The sequence below is a fragment of the Macrotis lagotis genome, chromosome X, assembly GCF_037893015.1.
Source record: "Macrotis lagotis isolate mMagLag1 chromosome X, bilby.v1.9.chrom.fasta, whole genome shotgun sequence".
Classification (NCBI taxonomy): Eukaryota; Metazoa; Chordata; class Mammalia; order Peramelemorphia; family Peramelidae; genus Macrotis; species Macrotis lagotis.
Window position 1 is genome coordinate 262,095,785 of NC_133666.1, and position 22,220 is coordinate 262,118,004.

General features: G+C 36.2%; 1 long non-coding RNA gene across 29 annotated transcripts in view; it reads left to right on the forward strand.

Annotated features, from left to right (window-relative positions):
* LOC141502865 (uncharacterized) overlaps positions 1–22,220 on the forward strand; it is a 788,683-nt gene that overhangs the window by 146,999 nt on the left and 619,464 nt on the right. Inside the window, exon 2 of one of the 29 annotated variants that reach the window (XR_012472696.1) lies at positions 19,690–19,780. The exons of the other annotated variants lie outside the window; for them this stretch is intronic. This is a non-coding gene — a long non-coding RNA (uncharacterized LOC141502865). The remainder of the gene's footprint in view (positions 1–19,689; positions 19,781–22,220) is intronic. 29 annotated transcript variants of the gene reach the window in all.

Below are 22,220 nucleotides of genomic sequence, written 5' to 3' on the forward strand. Positions count from 1 at the left end.
GACTGTTTTTATGGTAATTTTATTTTATTCCCCCTTCCTAGGCAAAATATGGAGAGTTTTAACAATATTTTTTCTTTCCAGAATGGTTTGCCATATACCTAAGAATATTTGGAGAAATAGTAGTAATGTTTGCAAGAGTAGAGTATCAGAAAAAAGGTGTGGAGGGGCACCTTCAAAAATGAAGTTCTATTAAGGAAATAAAGGGGAAAACATAATAAAAAGAAGACTCAGTTTCAAGAAAAAGATCTTTAGTTTGATTTCAGTGTAGTCCTTACCTTGGAGAACATTTTGACCTTTCTGAAGGTCAGTTTCCTCATTCTTAACCTGAAAGATGAGATGTATTGAGACTCAAGAAAAATTCCTTTTTAAACAATTCAATTTTATTTTTGAAATTTATTTAAAATTTTTTTGAGTTCTGAATTTATACTTTTCTTTCTCTGCCTCCCTCATCCATTGAGAAGACAGTAAATGTAATATTAATTATATCTGTGAAATTCTGCAAACAATTTTCATATTAGGAATGATACAAAAACAAAAAAAACTAAGAAAAGCCAATTTAAAAAAATTGCTTCAATTTGCACACAGCCTCCATCAGTTCTTTCTGTGAAAATGAATGGTATTTTTCATTATAAGTTCTTCAGAATTGTCCTCCATCATTGTATTGACCAAAATGACTAAGTCATTCACACTTGATCATCATATAATATGACTGTTATTCTTTACAATGTTCCTCTGGCTCAAACAAAGTGAAATTCTGCTTACTTCACATCTTCTCAGGCTTTTCTGAAATCATCCTGCTGCTCATTTCTTAAAGAACTATAGTAGTTCATCACATTCATATACTGCAGCTAGTTCAGTCATTTTCCAATTGTTGGATATTCCCTCAATTTCTATTACTTTACCACAAGAAATGGAGTTGGCTGAAATTTTTTTTGTATTTATAGATCATTTCCTTTTCCTCCGTATTGTTGTGTCAAAAGGGATTGTGCATCGTTTTCATAATGACTAACTTTGTAAATCAGTTTGAGGTCTAATAATTGCCTTCCTTCAGTTGCCTCCCTTCAAATTTTTATTTTTTATTCCTTGATATTATTGATATTTTGTTATTATTTTTATTGCTTATAAAATATTTTTGTTACTTTAATTGGTAGAGTAGTAAATAATTAAATTAAATTTAGTAGAATTGTCTTTCTATTATATTGCCTCAGCCCACATATGAGTTGTTTAGATATGTCTTTATTTGTGTGAAAAGTGTTTTTACTTGTGTTCATATAGTCCTAGGTTTGTTTTGTTCAGTAGGTTTCCAAGTACTTTATTTTGTTTGCAGTTATTATAAATGGAATTTCTTTCTATCACTTCCTACTGCACTTTGTTGATAGGATATAGAAAAGCTAATGACATATGTGTGTTTATTTTATATTCTACAACTTTGCTAAAGTTGTTGTTTCAGTTAACTTTAGTTAGTTCTATAGTATTCTCTAACATGCCATCATATCATCTTCAAAGAGTAATAGATTTGTTTGCTCATTGCCTAGTCTACTTCCTTCAATTTCTTTATCTTGTCTTACTGCTATAGCTAGCTTTTCTAGCACAATATTGATTAATAGTAGACAGTGGACATTTGTGCTTCATCCCTAGTCTTGTTGGGAAGGCTTCTAACTTATCTCTATTAAAGATAATGCTTACTCATAGTTTTAGTTAGATGCTACTTACCATTACAAAGAAAAATTTAATTATTCCTGTGATTTCTGTTTTTTATATTTTGTCAAAAGTCTTTTATGTATCTATTGAGATAATCATATAATTTTTGTTGATTTTGTTATTGATGTGGTCAATTATGGTGACAGTTTTTTGTAGTTTTTTTTTTTTTGTTGTTGTTGTTATTTTTAAGGGTTTTGCAAGGCAATGGGGTTAAGTGGCTTGCCCAAGGCCACACAGCTAGGTAATTATTAAGCGTCTGAGGCTAGATCTGAACTCATGTACTCGTGACTCCAGGGCCGGTGCTCTATCCACTGAGCCACCTAGCTGCCCCATGGTGATAGTTTTTTAAAAATATTGAACCAGCCCTGCATTCCTGGTAAAAATCTGATCTGATCATAGTGAATAATCCTTGTGATATATTGCTGTTATCTCCTGGGTAATATTTTATTTTTTGCATCAATAATCATTAGAGAAATTGATCTACAGTTTTCTTTCTCCATTTTTGCTCTTCTTACTTTAGGTATCAGGACATATTTGTGTTGTAAAAGGAATCTGGTAGGATTCCTTCACCTATTTTCCCAAATAAGTTATATAGCATTGTATTAATTTTTCTTTAAGTGTTTAGTAAAATTCACTCCTGAAGCCATCTGGTCTGGGGTATTTTTTCTTAGTTCATTGACAGCTTGTTTAATTTCTTTTTCAAAGAAACTCTTTATCAATTTAAATATCCATTTTCTTTCATTAATCTGGGTAATTATTGTTATAAATATTCATTGGTAGGGCATTCATTTTTGACACTAATAGTGTGGGTTTTTTTCCTTTATCATATCAAATTAATCAATGGTTTATCTATTTTATTATTTTTTTCCTATGAAACCAACTCCTAGTTTTATTAATTATGTTTCTTTTATGAATATCCCCTTTGATTTTTAGGATTTCCAATTTGGTATTCAACCAGGGATTTAAAACTTGTTTCTTTTCTAGTTCCCCCCCCATTCATTCTTTAGGATTAGATTATTTAGTTTCCAACTAATTTTCAGTCTTTGTTTTCATGACTCTTCATTAAATATCTTTTTGCATTATGATTTGAAAAGAATGCATATAATATTTCCTCTTTCTGCATTTTTGTGAGGTTTTAATATTTTAATATATTGCTTTTGTGAAGGTTCCATGTACAGCTAAGGAAAAAGATATATTTCCTTCTTTTCCTATTCAGTTTTCTCCAGAAATCTATCATAACTAACTTTTTAAAAATTCTATTCATGTTCTTAAATTATTCTTTTTATTTCATAGTTACAATTATATAGCTACGGCAGGTGGAAGTTGAGGTTCTCTCCTTTCTCTAGGATAGTTTTTTTGTTTGATTTCCCATATAATTCATTTAACTTTTCCTATAAGAATTTGGATGCTATACCATTTGGTCCATATGTATTTATATTCATCTTACTTCATTGTCTATGGTGCCTTTTAAAAAATGTAATTTCTCTGATTATCTCTTTTAATTAATTCTATTTTTCCTTTTGATTTGTCTGAGATCATGATTACTGCCTTTCTTTTTTTAATTTATTTTTTATTCTCATTTTGTACAAATTTTTTTTACATTAATAAAATATACTTGTTTACAAGTAAACAAAATACCCCTCCCCCCCATGAATATAGATAGACTTGCTTAGGCAAAAAAGTAAAGGGGAGAGAAAAAAATTAAAATTAAAAAAATAATAGTAATAATTGTAGGTATGGCCAGGTGGTGCAATGGATGAAGCACCAGCCCTGGAGCCACGAGCACCTGAGTTCACATCCAGCCTCGTAAACCCAATAATCATCCAGCCATGTGACATGCAAGCCACCCGATCCCCATTGCCCTGCAAAAACCAAAAAGAAGGAAAAAAAAAGACCCAAAATAAAATAAAATAGTAATAATAGTAGTGGTGGCAGGGTGGCAGACAGAGCATTGGCCCTTGAGCCAGGAGCACCTGGGTCTGAATCCGGCCCCAGACATCCAAAGATCACCCTGCTATGTGGCCTGCTATAGGCAGGCCATCCAGCCCCACTTGCCCTGCACCCTCCCCCAAATAATAATAACAAAAAAATGTGCTTCAGTCATTGTTCCAACACCATCAACTCTGTTGTGAGTGGATCACATTCTTTATGATAAGTCCATCACAAAAGTTACTTTTCATATTTTTCCAACGTTGCCATTGCTGATCGCAACTCCCTCCTTTCTTATTTCTCCACTATCATGTACTATATTTTCTCTCTCCTTTCACTCTGACTCTGCTGTACGGTTGCTGAGTGGCACAGCAGACAGATCCATGGTCCTGGGGCCAAGAAGCCCTAAGCCCCCATACCACCCCTTAGGCCCAGAATCCACCTGGCCCTATGGTCCTGGGCAGGCCTTCCAATCCTAACCCCTTGCAAGAAGTAAAAAAGAAAATGTGTTATATCTGACTACTCTCCCCCCATGGTCCATCCTCTCCTCCTTTATTCACATCCCCATCCCTTCCCCCTGATCCCCCCTCCTTCTTACTCCAGATGGCTATACCCCATTGAGTATATTTACTGTTTCCTCTCCTAGCCATCTCTGATGAGAGCAAAGGTTCCCTCATTCCCCCTTGCCTCCCCCGTTCCATATCATTGCAATAGCTCATTGTAATAAAAAAATCTTATTATGTGAAATATCTTGGACTATTCCCCCTCTCCTTTTTCTTTCTCCCATTCCATTTCCCTTTTTTCTATTGACACCATTTTTACACCATATTTTATCTTCCAATTCAGCTTTCTCCTGTGCTTCAACTATAAAAGCTCCCTCTACCTGCTCTATTAACTGAGATGGTTCATATGAATATTATCAGTATCATTTTTCTATACATGCAGTTCATCCTCATTAAGTCCCTCATATTTCCCCCCTCTCCTCCAATCTCCATGCTTCACCCGAGTCCTGTATCTGAAGATCAAAGCTTCTGTTCAGCTCTGGCTATTCCAAAAGGAACATTTGAAATTCCCCTGGTTCATTGAAAGTCCATCTTTTTCCCTAGAAGAGGACATTCAGCCTTGCTGGGTAGTTCATTCTTGGCTGCATTCTATGCTCTTTTGCCTTCCGGTATATTGTATTCCAAGTGCTACGAGTTTCCAATGTAGTTGCTGCTAAGTCCTGTGTGATCCTGACTGCAGCTCCATGATATTTGAACTGTGTCCTTCTGGCTGCTTGTAATATTTTCTCTTTGACTTGGGAGTTCTGGAACTTGGCTATAATATTCCTGGGGGTTGGTTTTTTGGGATCTCTTTTTTGGGGGGATAGGTGGATTCTCTCCATTTCTATTTTGCCCTCTGCTTCTAGAATATCAGGGCAACTTTCCTATAGTAATTCTTTGAAAATGATGTCAAGGTTCTTTTCCTGATCATGACTTTCAGGTATTCCAATAATTTTTAAATTATCTTTCCTAAGTCTGTTTTCCATATCAGTTGTTTTTTCAATGAGATATTTCACATTTTCTTCTAATTTTTCATTTATTTTGTTTTGAAGTATTGATTCCTGATTTCTGGTAAATTCATCAATCTCCCTGAATTCTATTCTTTGTCTAAAGGATTTGTTCTCCTCAGAGAGATTTTTTGTCTCTTTTTCCATCTGGCCAATTTTGCTTTTTAAAGCATTCGTCTCCTCAATAACTTTTTGAACTGTTTTATCCATTTGACCTAAGCTGGTTTTTAGCATGCTATTTTCTTCAGCATTTTTTGGATTTCCTTGACTAAGCTGCTGACTTCATTTTCATGTTTTTCCTGCATCTCTCTCCTTTCTTTTCCCAGTTTTTCTTCCAACTCCCTCATTTGATTTTCAAAGTCTTTTTTGAGCTCTGTCATAGCCTGAGCCCAATTTCTGTTTATCTTGGAGTCTTTAGATGCAGGAGCTTGTGCTTCCTCATCTTCAGACTGAGTATTTTTATCCTTCTTGGGCTCATTTGCAAATTATTTCTCAATGGTCTTCCTCTTGTTTCTTTGCTTGTTCATTTTCCCAGCCTAAGCCTGTTTTTTTGGGGTGCTTCCTGAGCTTTTGGGACACTCCCACAAGGGTCTCAGTGTGTGAGGTTCTGTCCTCCCTCCTGGTCTGTGAATGAACATAAGCGCCCCCTCTGCCATGGGGCCGAGGTGGGGGGGCCCTGTTGTTCTATGGGGGGGCCCTAGAGTGGGATCAGGATCTGAATGTGGTCAGAGCCCCAGAGTCCTGTTCCATGGGCAGAGGACAGAGCTCAGCAGTCTCTCTCTCTTCACTCCCCTTCCTCAGCTCAATGGGCTCATGCCCTGGGGGCTCCTGCTTACTGGCTGCTTCTGTTTCTGGGTCTAGGCTGCCGAAAGACCAGGCTGCTGGCTGTGTGCCCTGAGGGTTGGGCTCCATGTGTTCCCTCTGGCAGAGGTCCCCCGCTGTTTCCCCACTTTGTGCCGGTGCTCCCCAGGGTGAAGCTCAGGAGACTCCCCAGCTGCTGTGAGCTGTGGCTCCCAGTGCCCTGGGGCTGCCTCCGGGAGTCTGAAGTTCTTTGGCTCTGGTGGGCCACCCCTCTGGCGTGAGGTGCCTCTGACCCCAGGGAGCAGAGCCTTTCTGCTCTTTTCTAGGTTACCTTGAGTAGGAGAACTGCCTCACTGGGTCCCTTTGTGGATTCTGTCTCTCAAAAGTTTAGTTAGAGTCCTTAGTTTATGAATTTTTATCAGAGAGCTCCTACGACTTGATCCCTTCGTGTCGCCATATTGGCCCTGCCCCCTGCCTTTCTTTTTTTCACCTCATTTGACCATAATAGATTTTGCTTCAGTCCATCATTTTTATTCTGAGTACCTTTCCATTTCAAGTATGTTGTTGAATTCTTTTTTTTTCTTTTGCGAGGCAAATGGGGTTAAGTGGCTTGCCCAAGGCCACACAGCTAGGTAATTATTAAGTGTCTGAGACTGGATTTGACCTCAGGTCCTCTTGACTCCAAGGCTGGTGCTTTATCCACTACACCACCTAGCCACCCCTGTTGTTGAATTCTTGTTTCTAACCCATTCTCCTATCTGCTTCCATTTATCCTATTCTCATTTACAGTTATTATAATTAAATGGATATTTCCCTCCATCCTATTTCTTTTTCTGTTTATCTGTCTCATATTTTACCCTTTTTGTATTTGGTTTTGCTTCTGACTATTGCCTTTCCTAATCCATTAACCTTTTATCAGTCCCTCTCCAGTTTTATACACTGTGTGAGTGTTGTTCCTTCTTTGAACTACTGATGGAATTTGGCTTTCACGGAAAGCTTTAGAACAATATTTGTCCTCAATAATTTGTCCTCATTTTACATGTCAGTTGTTAAATCTTGTGTTATCCTGATTTCATGATATTTGAATAAGTTTTCTTATGATTGTTTGCAATATTTTCTATTTGAATTCAGATTTACCCCCTTCTAGGATATCAGAGAAATTTTCTTATTTTCTACAAACTTTTTTAGGTTTTTTGGCAAAGCAATGGGGTTCAGTGGCTCTCCCAATACAACACAGCTAGGTAATTGTCAAATGTCTGAGACCAGATTTGGACTCAGGTCCTCTTGATTCCAGGGCCAGTGCTCTATCCACTGCACCACCTAGCCACCCCCCAGAGAAGTTTTATTAATAATTCCCTGAAATATAATATCTGAGCTCTTTTTGTTAATCATGAAGGACAGGCATTCTAATAATTCCACAACTTCTTTCCTCAATATATTTCCCAGGCTAATGTTTTTCCTATAAAATATTTGATGTTTCCTTTTGTTTATATTTTTTTACTTTGTTTTATTCTTGATGTCTCATAGAATCATTAACTTCCATTTATCCAATTCTAGTTTAAGGATTTATCTTCTGTAGTGAATTTTTGTACCTCTTTTTCCATTTAACCAAGTTTTATTTTAAAGAAGTTCTCTTTGGGAGCAACTCAGTGATGCAGTGGATAGAGCACTGTCCCTGGAGTTAGGAGGATTTGATATCAAATCTGACCTCAGACTCTTAATAGTTACATAGCTGTGTGACCTTGGGCAAATCACTTTTGCCTTGTAAAAACCAAAAAAAGAGAAAGTTCTCTTCAATAAATTTTTGTGTATCTTTTACTATTTATTGTCTGTTCTGTTTTTTAAGGTGTTATTTTCTTCAATATTTTTAATACCTCTTTTACCAAATTGTTGACTCTTTTTTCATAATTTGTTTGCATCACTCATTTCTTCCCCAATTTTCTACTCTACTTTTCTGATTTTTGAACTTCTTTTTGAGTTCTTCCAGGAATTCTTGTGTAGTTTATGTCAATGAACACTTTTCTTTGAGGCTTATCTCTTTTTACATTGATGTCTTCTTCTGAGGTTGTTTCTTGCTCTTCCTCTCAGCATAGTATGTTTTATGGTCAGGTTCTTTTTTTGTTGTTGTTTGCTCATTTTTTTCAATCTATTTCTTGACTCTTAAATTTTTGGTAATGTTGAGCTCTGCTCCTAGGGAAAGGGGGAATTGTCTCAAGTTTTAGCTTTCTCTCTCTCTCTCTCTCTCTCTCTCTCTCTCTCTCTCTGGTAATTTTTTCATTAAAATTTTATTTTTCCAATTATAAAGTTAGTTTTCAACATTTATTTTTTATAAGATTTGAGTTCCACTTTTTTCTACCACTCTCCCTTTCTTCCCCCATGATAGTGAGTGATCTGATAGAGATTATATAGGTATGATGTGATTCTGTTTTTGAAGCTAGTCCGTGAATCTTGATTCTTCCAAAGTGTGATCCAAGGAGAAGTATGGTCATTTTCCTCCTGGCCTGTACTCTGATATTTACCCAGAAAGGGACTATAGCTGCAAGTTCTATAGCTGCAAGTGCTAGCTCTCCTTTTGACTTTGGAACTAACCAGGTGCCCTGCTCTCTTGAAACTACAAACACTAGTACTCTTTTCTGCTTTGGAATTGAGACAAGGTCCCCTACAGCATTCTTCATTGCCTAGGAACTGTTACTAGATCCTCTCCTTTCCCTGTGACCAAAAACACTAGTGCTCCCCTTTACCTTGGAGTTGTGACTTACAATGTCATATGGACCATGTAGCAGGGGTCTGCACTCAGGACTGGCAAAGCTTTCTCTGTGATCTCTTTCTGACCAGTTTACAGTCCCCTTGCTGACTCTGGGGCTGAGGGTTTCCAAAACTTCTACTACCTTTGTCACAGCAAAGACACTCATCTGGTGTTGTCACTAAATATTTCTGTATCAGGACTGACCTCAGCTTCTGCTGTCACAAATCTCTCCTGCTGATTTTCTGAATTGTCTTGAACTGGGAAAAATGTCTCAAGTAAACCTTTTATTGACTGTGCCATTCTAGAAATCAATTTGTTGTTATTTAAATTTGTTTGGAAGGGAATGTTAGGAGAGTCCAGTTGAGTTGTTGCTTGTACTCTGCCATCTTGACTTTGACTCCTTTAAGAAAATTTCTAAGGAAATTCAATTGTTTGTTTTTTTGAACGAACAGCTAGCTGACGTGTGTGTGTGTGTGTGTGTGTGTGTGTGTAATAACATAAAGAGAGAATGAGAGAAAGAGCGAGACCGAGAGAGAGAGAGCAAGAGCACTAAGAACTTAGTCAGAAAGACCTGAATTCAATTATTGTTTTATACATTTAGTAACTGATTGACCTTCAGGAAGTATGACTTCTCAGTACCTCAGTTCCCACTATCTGTAAAATGAGAATAATAAGGGTATTTACCTTCCAGGGTTGTTGTGAAGATCAAATGAGTTGACTTATTTATAGAAGTCCTTTGTATACCTTAAAGCATTATATAAATGCCATCTGATATTATTTTGAAGATATATTCAAAGGAAGAAAAAGGAAAAGATAGATTCATTGCTTAGACCAGATGGTATAATGTTAACATATGATCAAGAGAAATTAAAACTACTCAACTTCTATTCTTTCTGTTTTATCTATTAAGAATGCTTTCCAAGTTAGAAAGGTTGGGGGGTTGGGTAGGGGAACATATTTTAAGAGGAATTTAAGCTCAAGATATCTAAGGTTCCTAAAGTATTTTTTAATTGTATAATAAAGGTTTGCAGGTCAGTTCAGATGTTTATTCAGTTATATAATATATTATCTCCATTTTTTTCTCTTGCTTAGAAAGTAATCTTCATGATGTACTGAAAAATAGTGTCACATGGCAGGAAAATCCTCAGGAATCAGGGTTTGAGTCTGATTTCTCCCCATGGTGTCCATTATCTATAAAGTACTTAGCAAATGTCTATTGAATGAGTGAAATAGGAAATGAGACCATTTGTTAAGAATCATTGTGTGCAAATTGGGATTGGGGATTTCAGAAGAAGGAAATATAATTGCTGTAGTGAATTTAATAGAAAAGCAACAAGATGGAGATATGAAAAGATTGGTAAGTAGGTAGCTGAGGTGACACAACTGAAGAAGGATCCCAAGATGGTCAGTGTTTCTGTGTCTTTTTTTCAACATTACTTCCTGTCCAACTGCAGAAAAAAAGATGGCAGAAGTAATCTGGAATTGGGAACTAGTATATCAGACAAAGTCTAGGAGATATAAGAAACTCATATGGTAGTGAAGGAAGCACAGAAATGACTAATTATGTTGTTCAACCTGGCAAACGGTTTAATGTTTTGAGGTTATGGAGGCCAACCAGGTCAGTAGAGAAAGCCCTGGGTCAATTCCTAACTTCAAAGAAATTTTACCTTCACTTGCTTTCTCTGAACTATGCACAATTAGTGTCTTCAAGGGCGGTCTTTGCTTTTGTCTCACACTGAGGTATTTATCTACCTTTGTTTTCCCTAGGATAAAACTTTAGGATTCCCACATTCTGCTGACCTATTCATATTGAGGTTATTATGTAGGCAGTGTCATTTTCCTAGTTGTGACTTCATTTCTCCATATCAGATAAAGTCTGTTACCTAATTATCAGCCATGAAATGGATATTTTGTAGACATTTTAAACTTAACATATTCAAACTACATGCATTATCTTTCTCTCCATACCTATCTATACTACCTTCCTGATTACTGTAGAGAGCAATCCAGTCTTCCTATTCCTTCAAGCTTCAAACCAGCTGTCATTCTTTGTTTTAATTTTTTCCTCCAATTGCACATGAAGATAGCCTTCGGTGTTCATTTTTTTGTAAGGTTTTGAATTCCACACTTTTCTTCCTCCCTCCCATCAGTAATCTGATATAAATTACACATGTACACTTATGTTAATATGTTTATGTCTTAGTCATGTTATGAAAGAAGAATCAGAATAAAAGGGAAAAACTTTGAAAAAGTGAAAAAGTGTATGCTCCATTTTTCTTTCTCTGAATTTGGATGGTATTTTCCATCACAGGTCTTTAAGAATTATATTTTATCACTGTATTTCTGAGAAGAGCTAAATCTAACATAGTTGATCATCCCATAATGCTGCTATTAAGCTATACAGTGATGATGTCCTGGTTCACTTAGTATCAGTTCATGTAAGTCTTTTCTCCTTTAGGGTTTAGAATTTCTAATTTGCTATTTAATTGGGGGTTTTTGATTTGTTCTTTCTTTAATTTTTTAGTTGCCTACTTACTTCATTGATTTCCTCTTTATTTTATTCATGTAATATATCCCCTAACAACTACCTTGACTGTATCCCATAAGTTTTGTTATGTTGTCTTGTTATTAATTCTTTCTATAATTTGTTGTTTGATCCACTCATTCCTTAAAATGAGATTATTTAGTTTCCAATTAGTTTTAGGTCTGTCTCTCCATGGCCCTTTATTGAATGTGATTTTTATTGCATTATGATCTGAGAAGGAAGTATTCAATATTTTTGCCTTTCTGCATTTGTTTATAAAGGTTTAATGTACTAGTACATGGTCAATTTTAGTGGAAGTGTCATGTACTGCAAAGAAAAAAAGTATATTCCTTTCTATCCCCCATTCAATTTCTTCCAAGGGTCTATCATGTCTAGATTTTCTAACATTCTATTTACCTCTTTAACGTTCTCCCTTGTTTATTTTATGGTTTGATTTATCTAAATATGAGAGAGGGAGGTTGAGATCTCCTACCAGTAGAGTTTTGCTGACTGTGTTCCTGTAGCTCATTCAACTTCTCTAAGAATCTGGATGCTATACCACTTGGTGCATACAGATTTAGTATTGAAATTGCTTCATTGTCTATAGTACCTTTTAAGAGGATATAGTTTCCTTCCTTATCTCTTTTAATTAGATCTATTTTAGTAGCTGCTTTGTCTCGTATAAGGATTAATACTCCTTCCTTTTTCAGTTTGGCTGAAGCAAAATACATTCTGCTCAAACCTTTTACCTTTACTCTCTATATATCTCTCTGCTTCAAATAAGTTTCTTGTAAGCAGCATATTGTAGGATTCTAGTTTTTAATCCACTCTGCTATTTGCTTACATTTTATGGGATACTTCATCCCATTCACATTCAAAGTTATAATTACTAATGCTTTATTGCCCTCCATGTAGTCTTCCCTCTGTTTGTATTTCTCCCCTTTTTTTTTTTACTATATCTGTATTCCCCAGTATTTTACTTTTGAATACCATCTCCTTCAGTGTGTTTGCCCCCTTATATCCACCCCTCCCCTATCTTTCCCCTTTCCTTTTTCCCCTTCTTCCTTCCCTTCCTTCTGTTAGTTCCCCTTTTCCTCCCCCTCCCCTCCCCCTTTCCCCTTTTAATTTTTGAAAGGTTAATAAATTTCTTAACTTAAGTGTGTGTATGTTAATCCTTCTTTGAGCCAAATCTGATTAGAGAAAGATTCAGATGGTTCTGACCTCCTCTATTCTTCCCCTCTATGCAATAGGTCCTTTGTACCTCTTCATGTAATGTGATTTACCCCATCCAATCTCCTCCATCCCCCTGTCTCTTTACTATCCCCTCCCACTTTTAAGGAGATATTGTTTTTAAACATTCTGAGTCACAGACAAATCATGAGTGTCCATTACTTCTGGTTAAGTATATTCTCTCTAGTAGATTTACAGTTCTCAAGAGTTATGAGAATCTTTCTCCTAGTTGGGGTCATATCCAGTTTCATCTTATTGGATAGCATTTTTTTCTTTTCCTTTTTTTACCTTTTCACGTACCTCTTGAATCTCCTGTTTGAAGTTCAAATTTTCTATTTAGCTCTGCTCTTTTCATCAGGAAAAAGTTGGAAGTCTCCTATTTCATTAAATATCCATCTTTTCCCTTGAAAAAGAAGACTTAGTTTTGCAGGATAGTGAATTCTTGGCTGCATTCCAAGCTCCCTTAATTTTAGGATTATCAGATTCCAGGTACTTTGATTCCTTAATGTTGATGCAGCCAGGTTTTGTGTAATACTTACTGTGGTTCCTTGGTATCAAAATTGTTTTTTTTCTGGGTACTTGCAGGATTTTTTCTTTTATTTAATTGTTCTGAAATTTGGCCATGATATTCCTTGGTGTTTTCGTTTTGGGATCCCTTTCAGGAGGGGATCGATATATTCTTTCAGTAATGAGTTTGCTTCCTGGTTCCATGATAGTAGGGCAATTTGCCTTCAAAACATCTTGAAATATTGAGTATAGGCTTTTTTTTATCCTCAATGTGTTTAGGAAGCCCAATGATTCTCTAGGTCAGTAGTTTTGTTGATGAGGTATTTTACATTTTTTTTCTATTTAAAAATTTTTTTTTTGATTTGTTTAACAGATTCTTGTTGTCTCATGAAGCCATTTGTTTCCATAGATTCCTTTTTTTAAGAGAAAAATTTTCTTCATTTACCTTTTGCAACTCCTTTTCCAAATGGTCACTTCTACTTTTGAAGGAGTTTTCCATTGCCCAGTTGTGGTTCTGAAAGAATTATTTTCTTGTTGTGAGATGTTAATTTTCTCTTGGGTTTCTTTTCTCAATTTTTCTAATTGGTGTTTTTTTGATATTTTAAGAAAAGGTCTTTATTTAAATTAATTAAAGACATTTAAAGTAGGAAATATTACTATCTTTCCTGACTTTCAGTGTCCTTTAAATATTTCAGATCAGGAGTTATATACTTCATTAAGAATGATAAAAAAGCAGTGCATATGAAAAAAGATTTAACAGGATCAAAGAAAAACACCAGGAGGTTCCTCCATGCTGCCCAAGATTGCATCGGGATATGAGGTCTTTGGATTTTCTAGTCAGAGCGTTATGAAGATAAGTCAAAGCCATCTGGATCTACAGGAGCTGTATGAATGGGTGAGACTTAGTCTTAGCTTCAGGAAAGTCCAAAGAGTCCAAAGAAAATTTACAAAAGTATGGGTCTAGACACAGGGAAGTTTTCAGTCTGGGCTGGAGACCAATTCATATTCTCCTCAGAAATTCAAACTCTCTCTGAATTAGAGTCTTTGTCTTCAAGGTAGTTTTCAATGACCCCCCCCCCCCTTCTGATGGCCTTTCTTCATTTTCCTAGGATCTTGTATTGGGGGAGAGGCTGGTTCACAGACCTTTGGTTTTGAAAACCCTAGAGACTTTGCTCACTGGGCTTACTAACTCAAAGTGGACTAGCCATTAGGGGTTGGTAGGAGACTTTCTCTGGAGTGTCTGCAACCTTGGTTTGTTGTCCACTGGAGGTGGGGGAGAGCAGCAGGATCTGAATTATCCTTGAACAATGTGGTTTGGGCCCTCAGGCTATGTAGTTAATCTTATTTTTCACTCAGTACTGAGGGAGATCTGTTGCCCACACCTGAGCCTGGGGATGGGTGGGAAGGTTGTTACTGTGTTTGTCCTGAGAAGAGTCCCTTTCTCTCAAAGGAATTGGGGGGGGGCTCACCTGGAAACATGGGGACTCTTAAAAATTCCAGATCAGCAGAGCTGACTGGATTGATGTCTAACTGTGCTGGAGCTCTCCCTCTAATTTTGCTGGAGCTCTCCTGCCTGATTACAAAGCCAAAAGCTTTCATGGTTGTTCTGACATTAGCCTGGATCTCACCCCACTGCCCCTGCACTGGCTCTCTGCTCTCTATCTCCAGCTCACACATCTTCCCCTGAGACAGACCTTGTTGGTAGATGTTCTTCTCTGGATTTTGTGGGTTTGAATTCTATTAAGAAGTTCATTTCATATTAGTTCTGAGGGAAAGGCAGGAGACCCTAGCACAGTGCCTGACTTCTCTCTGCCATCTTGGCTGGAACCCAGGTGTTATTCCTGACTCCTCACTGTCTCCCCCCACCCCATAAGCAATTTGTTGCTAAGTGTTGTAGATTTTACATTTGAAACATTTCTTAGATATGTTTCCTTCTGTCCTCTTATTTTGCCAGCATCTTAATGCAGGTTATTATTGTCTCACTTCTGACCAACCCTTCCCTATCCTGTACATAGTTTGGTCATACATAGTGAGCATGTTGTATTCTGCATTAGACTACAAGATCTTAGAAGACAGGGCCTGTATTTTGCTTTTCTTTGTATGTCTAGCACTTGAACATGTGCCAAGCACATAGTAGTTAATAAATATTTATTGAGTTTAATTTACTGAAGTAGGCTTCCATATGCTTGGAATATTTTTCAACGAAACTTGAAGTTAAAGTAGGTGAGATTATATTTCTACTTCTTGAAATTTTGAACCTAGTGGTAGCAAATTAACTGAAGTTTACTTATTTGATGGTTTATAGATTATCTGGATATGGAGGCCTGAGAGCGTAGTAGCATCAAATTGTGGAAAGAAACTGGAGAAGAATTTTTAGAAAGATGTGTGGATCGAGACTGGGTGTCTGGAAATGGGTGGAAATCTTGGAGGAGTGGAAGGGTAGGGTGTAGGGAGAAGATAAGATAGCAAGGATAGGGTGAAAAGAGAGGCAGAGAAAGATAATCAAGAGTAAAAGAAAAAGGTAGAGGGAAATTCACAAATAGTAATTATAACTTTGAACATGAATAAAGTGTTTATACCAGCTCTCTTTGTGGTGACAATGACTGAAAATTTCACTGATCCCCATGAGTTGGAGAATGTATGGTTATGATGGAATACTCCTCCTCTATAGGAAATGATGAGCTCAATAGTTTTAGAAAAACATGGAAGACTTGATTGAAAAGATGAAAAGAAAAGTGAACAGAATCAAGAGAATACTGTGTACAGTAATGGTAATATTGTTTTAAGAATGGCTTTGACTGTCATTTTTGACTAATATAAATACACAAATTAAAAATAAAGGACATATGAAAAAAACTGTTTCCAGGGAAAGTTAAGTTAAAGTATATAGACTAATCTTACATTTATATGTATGTTATCTATATATCCTTTCACATATACATACATAATATACATAACATACACACACACATACTTATTTGTGTCCAGTGGTAGCTGCATTGTGGGAAGAAAGAAAAAAGAGAATAAAAGAAATTTGCATGATACCTTTGTTGTATATTTGGAGGAAATAGCAAGTTGTGAATGATAAATTTACAGTTTTATGTACTTTTTTATTGTAATATTATGTAAATGCTTCTTTGGTTCTATGAATTGAAAATTAAATAAATTTTCTTTTTGAAAAAAAGAAAGAATGCTGCATTTTGTGTCAGGGGATTTGACTTTGAATCCCAGATCAAGCTGTATCGTAGCAATATGAACAAGTGCCATTTCTCCTTGGACTTCATTTTCTTTTTCATTTGGCTCAATAATCTCTAGTGATCCTTTCATTTCCTCCAAACTATGTGAAAGCTACAGGTTCAAAGGTTACTGTAAGAGGCAATGAGCAGCAAATTTAATGCCCCTTAGGCATGATGGGGGCCATGTGGACCCAGATTTAATAAGGAAACATACACAATATTCCCTTCAAATACGCAAATAACCACTTAGTCTCATCAGCAACTAATTTATGCCTCTTCCTCTTGTGAGAATCTGGTCCATATTTTCTCATTTCGTGATAGGGTCCTCTTAGATGCTGAAGTTTTCTACTCCTTTCTCATGACATTGTTAGGATACAAATAGAGTTCACAAGATTCACATGGAGGGCAACAATATAGTGGGGTAGATAGAGCACTAGTCTTGGAGTCAGGAGGACAGGAGTTAGAATCTGACCTCAGACACTTTATACTTACTTAGTTGGGTGACCTCGGGCAAGTCACTTAAGCCTGATTACCTCACATCCAGGGCCATCTCCAGGGATCCTGATTGATATCTGGCCACTAGACCCAAATGGCTCTTGAGGAGAAAGTGAGGTTGGTGACTTAGCATGCCCCCCCCCCCACTCAAATCCCATTTATGTGCTTGTCATGCCAGCATTTACCTGATGTCATGGTCTTCTTCAAGAATGAAGGGCAAACATCATCATTATTCATGTGACCTTATTTCTTGTGTTCTCCACATGACCAACCCATAACATTCTTTTGATTATATCCTTGATTCCCATAACACCCTCACAACTGCACTGCAATGAGTGTCCTCCATGTACATTTAATCTGATTAATTTTGCTGTTGTGGACTCATTTTCATTATGTCCTATTCTCTGTAACCCCATTTGGGATTTTCTTGGCAATGATACTATAGTGGTTTGTCATTTTTTTTTTCTCTAGCTCATTTTATAAATGAAAAACTGAGGTAAACAGGGTGAGGAACTCTATCATTTGAATTGGCTGCTCCCAATCTAATCTGTTACTTTTCTATGTATCTCCTTAATTTTGTGCATTCTGGGCTGAGATATGATGGCATAGTTCAAGTATCATTATCCTTGAAGGTAAAATCTTTACGAATATTTTCCTGTGTCCTTCTCTTTGTTGGCTTTCTACTTTTGAAACCAAATTGTTCTTAGAATAAATTTGCTTAGTTGTGTCTATTTAAACTGGTTTTCCATTCCACTGCTTCTTCTTTTAATGAGTCACTACTACTTCTAATCTTCCAAGATCTTTCTTTGTAAAATTTTACAAATGACTTTATATTAAAAACTCATTTTGAACTAATTTCCATATCGTTCCTCTTGACAAGTAAGTCACATATTGGGTGAGGAAGATAGTTTTTAAGTTTTCATTCTCCTTTTTATAGCAATGAATTTATATCAGTTGAATTTTATGTTATTATAATTAATGTTGATGTCCTTTCTCATGTCATTACCCATTTTTTATGATCAATAGCTTGTTTGAATAGTCTAGGATTGAGTAGTTCTGTTACATGCCATATTTTTTCCTGTTTTTTTTCCCCCTCTAACTTGAACTAACTTTGTTCTTTGTACTAAAAAAGAAAATAGACTCTTGATTTGGGAATTACTGGCACAATAATTAATTATTTCCTGTGTGTTAAAAATATAATCAGTTGTATTTTTCATAATGTTCCTTGGTATTCACCAGATCTAGTGCTTACTAATGCTTTGTTCAAAGTATTCATATGGAGGCATGAATGAGATGTGTGTCTTAAAACATCTTTGGTCTATCATTTCCCAAGCCCGATTAATTTTTTCCAATATACTTCTCACTATTTTTACCTATTCTCACTTTTGCATTAAAATCACTTATACAATTAAAGTTTATATTTAATTTGGAGGGTCTTAAAAAGTTCTTCATAGAATTTCTCTATTTCTTCATACTTTATGATAGAGCTTGCTGCATAAACTGCTATGGAGATGGTAATACAACTCTTTTTTCATGAATCAAATAAAAAGTCATAATCTTCTCTATGTGATGACCATTCTCAGCAGTGAATTTCAGAAGACAGGAATGATCCTCTTTTTATTTTTCATTTTTTCATCACTAGCTCACTTGTATTTATTTTTGTTCTTCTTTCTAGCTCTCTTGTTTGTCCCTTGTGTTCTGTGTGAAATCCTCCTGGTCAGGAAACCTCTCGTTCTGATTTTTTCTCAGTTCTTTGGCAGTTATTTTATTGCCACTGTTAACATTTGGTGAACAGCGTGACTTCAAATCACTGTGCTGCTAGATTCCCCAGGCCCAGGCCTACATAGTATATATAGTGTATGATGTATGACAACCCCAAAATAGAACTGCTTTCAAATATATTGACCAGGCATTTCATTGCAATTATTTTTTACCTATAAGCTCTTGGAATGCATATGAAAGGTATACCCCTCTCTATGTCAGATTAGGAAAATTCTTTCTAAAAGGAGGCTTGCATTTACATGACTCTAGAGTATTATCTTTTTAAATGACCATTGGCAGGAGAAGGCCACAGAACACCAGAGGATCAACACTATTTAAAGGAAGCAAAATTTCCTTTCTCCATCATACATCTTTTATCTCAAGGATAGTGATGACATGCATAATTCATAAAGAACACTTTCTCTGGTTAGGACAGGACATTTCTCTTGCTCTGGATAAGGCAGCAGCTATTTTAGTCCAAGGCAAAGCTCAAGGTCATCCCCAACCCTGAAAAGACTTATCCTGGATTGTACTATATAATCTTACTTGGTCTCCATCAAAGTCACAGGGACACTTGACATTCTGTGCTTCTAATGGGAAAGGCATCAATCACTATATATGTAAATGGTTTGTGTCCTGGATCCAAATAGCATAAAAAACAGTAGTGATAACTACACTGAGTCAGAACACATGCTGAAAGCTTGAAGAGTTTAGTTCCTGGCTTAGCAGGAAAATGAAATGAAAGGAGGTAGAAGATCTAATAAGGAGGAGTTGTTTCAGGTCAGTGAGATCTGGGCAATCCCTGGCAACAAGAACAAGACCTTTCCCTGGACTATTTGAGATGAAGGGGAATTAGCATTTCTCTTCAAAATAAAAGAAACACACACACACATTATATATATATATATATATATATATATATATATATATATTTATATATAGTACAGCATTCTTAGGTACAAAAAGTTCCTTTCCTTGCCCTCCCCCAATTAATTAGCTTAATTCTTTTTTTTTAATTAGCTTAATTCTTTACAAATAAAGTGTTCCTTTTCCCTAAATTTTAAGTTACATTTGTATTGGGTGTGGGGATAGAGGATGAGACAAGCATAAAATTATCTAGTGGGACATTCTTGGATACCTTTTTGCTTAGATTAATTTCCATTTCTCTTGGTCTGGTGTTGAACATACTTATTCTCTTTTTTTTTCAAAGATGTTCCTGATATCTGTTTCATCGTCAAGATAAAGAACTCCCAAGCACCAATAAAATTTAAGACTGTATAGCCTTTTAACATCGTGACTAGGTAGTGTAACTCATCTATAGTAATCAGTTTTTATGTATTCTGAACCATGACTAATTCAGAGCTGTCCAATAATTCAGAATTGGAATTCTATGGACCATTAAATGCTAACTTCAGTATACTCTATAACTCCAAAAATATGCAGATGATTAAGCATAATAACTCAACAAACTAGTTTCAATAGAAGGAATAATGTGATATATATATATATATATATATATATACCTACATATATGCAAATATAAAATATATTAAAATATATCTATAAATATATAAAATATAAAAATATAGGATATAGAATACATAATATATATTATGTATTATGCATTTATATGAAGTGTACTTTAAATGCAGTCTCAGATACTTAATAGCTGTGGGACTTTGGGAAGGTCACTCAACTTTTATTTGCCTCAATTTCCTTACCTGTAAAATGGGAAAAATAAAAGGTTTGTTGTGGGAATTGAAAGATAAAACACTTAGCACATTGTATTGTTCTTGTTTAATCATTTCATTTGTGATCTCTGTTGGAAGTGGAGATTAAATGGCTTATCCATTGTGCCAAATTTGGCCAGTGGTAATTGAAATTGAATGACAAAAATAAACGTTAGATAAGAACTTCAGTAATCTCAAGATTAGGGCATCATTTACATTGCCAAGTATAAAAGATATCTTTATCTCCTTCATCTGCCCAAGATGACTAGGCAGATACTAAGTACCCTTATACTTATTTGTTTAGCTAGAGATTTTTTGGGGGAGAGATAAAATTAATCCTTTCCTCAACAAAGAGTGAAGGGAAATCAACCTGTTTTGATGGCATGGGTTGCTTTGTGATAGAGATTCACATCTGGGTAAATTCAGGCTTGCATCAAATATCATTCCAACTCACTTCTCAGAATTCCCTGCCAATAATTTAGCCTGATTCTGAATATCCTACAGTTTCATTGGTCAAGATAGTAGGGCTCCAAAGCAGATGGAGAAAGGAACACAATCTACTTTATCAGTATCCTATGACCATCATATATTAGACCCACTGACTGGGAGCAAGACCACAGATATGGAGATACTGTTTAGGAAGGAGATTTTAGCATAGCTTTTTCTCTACCTTTCTCATCAGATACACTTTTTTTGAACTCTATTAGATTTTTCCCTCATGCCTTCCTTCCCAGTAAATCATCATTGTGTAATTCTATTTTACTGCAAGACTGGATCTAGCTGTTACATCTCATCAGTACCTTCTGTCCCTCTGACTGGAGACCATGACCTTGGATTTCAGAGCCTCTATTCAAGAAGGGGCCTCAGCACAATTTTTCTCCATATTTTCTATTGGTCTTAACCACTTTTGGATTTCCTTGAAGGCTCTATTATGTCTCTGTGTATACCTTCTCCTCTTTCAGTCACACAATGGACTTGAACCCCAGCAGGGTAGTTTTCATCCACTCTACTAAAGTAGTTCTATAAAGTTTCAGAGTAGAGAAAATAAAGTTTCTTGTGGAGAATTTTTTAAAGTTTGTACTTGGAGTACAGTCTAAAACAAAACAAAGAAACAGAAAAACAAGTATCTGCCATGACAATTTGAATTTGTGTTCTATTTTCCCCCATTAGATGATAATATTAGATTATACTATAGCTCCTTGAGGATAGAGACTCGGTTTTATTTGTATCAGTATTCCCAGTGCTTATCACACTATATTCAATAAATGCTTATTGTCTGATTGACTTTCCAAAGCTATTCACTAAGAGCTCCATGGTGTGGGTTTTGTCAGAGATAGCAGAAGTTAACCTGGGTTGCACCACACACACACTAACATCCTGAAACATGGCATCCCTGGACCACCAGCTATGAGAGAGGTCCTCTCCACATCCTGGCCTTTATTACCATCTCTATTGCATCTCCTTGCCTGTCCCAATGTCACCTCTGGAGTATCTTCCCTAATAGTTGTGCTCAGTTCTCCAACCAGTTACCAGACCTTGTGTTTCTCTCCCCGCCTCTGCTTTGGGAATGCTCTGAGAAGAATTAGGTCAGCTAGGAGGACCAGAGGCACATGAGAGGTTTTGGGCTCCTGTTCAGCCTTACAATTGACCACCGACCTCCGACTTTCCTTTCCTTTTCTCCTCTGAACAAGTTCTTCTGTGACCTTACAGTGAAAAGACAATGAATAGGATTTAGAGACGGGGGGAGCCTGAGTCTGAATGCAGGTTGTGCCACTTAATATTAGGTGACCTTGAATAAATTGTTTCACCTTGAAGAATATTGGTCCCCTCATCAATCAATGAATGTACATGTGCTGGGTTTGGGGTGTATCTAGGTGGTACAGTATATAGAACACTGAATCTTGAGTTAGGAAAACCTAAGTTCAAATTTGACCTCTTGTCACTTACCAGCTCTGTGACTCAGGACAAGTCACTTCACCCTATTTGCCTCAGTTCCTTCTCTATAAAAAAT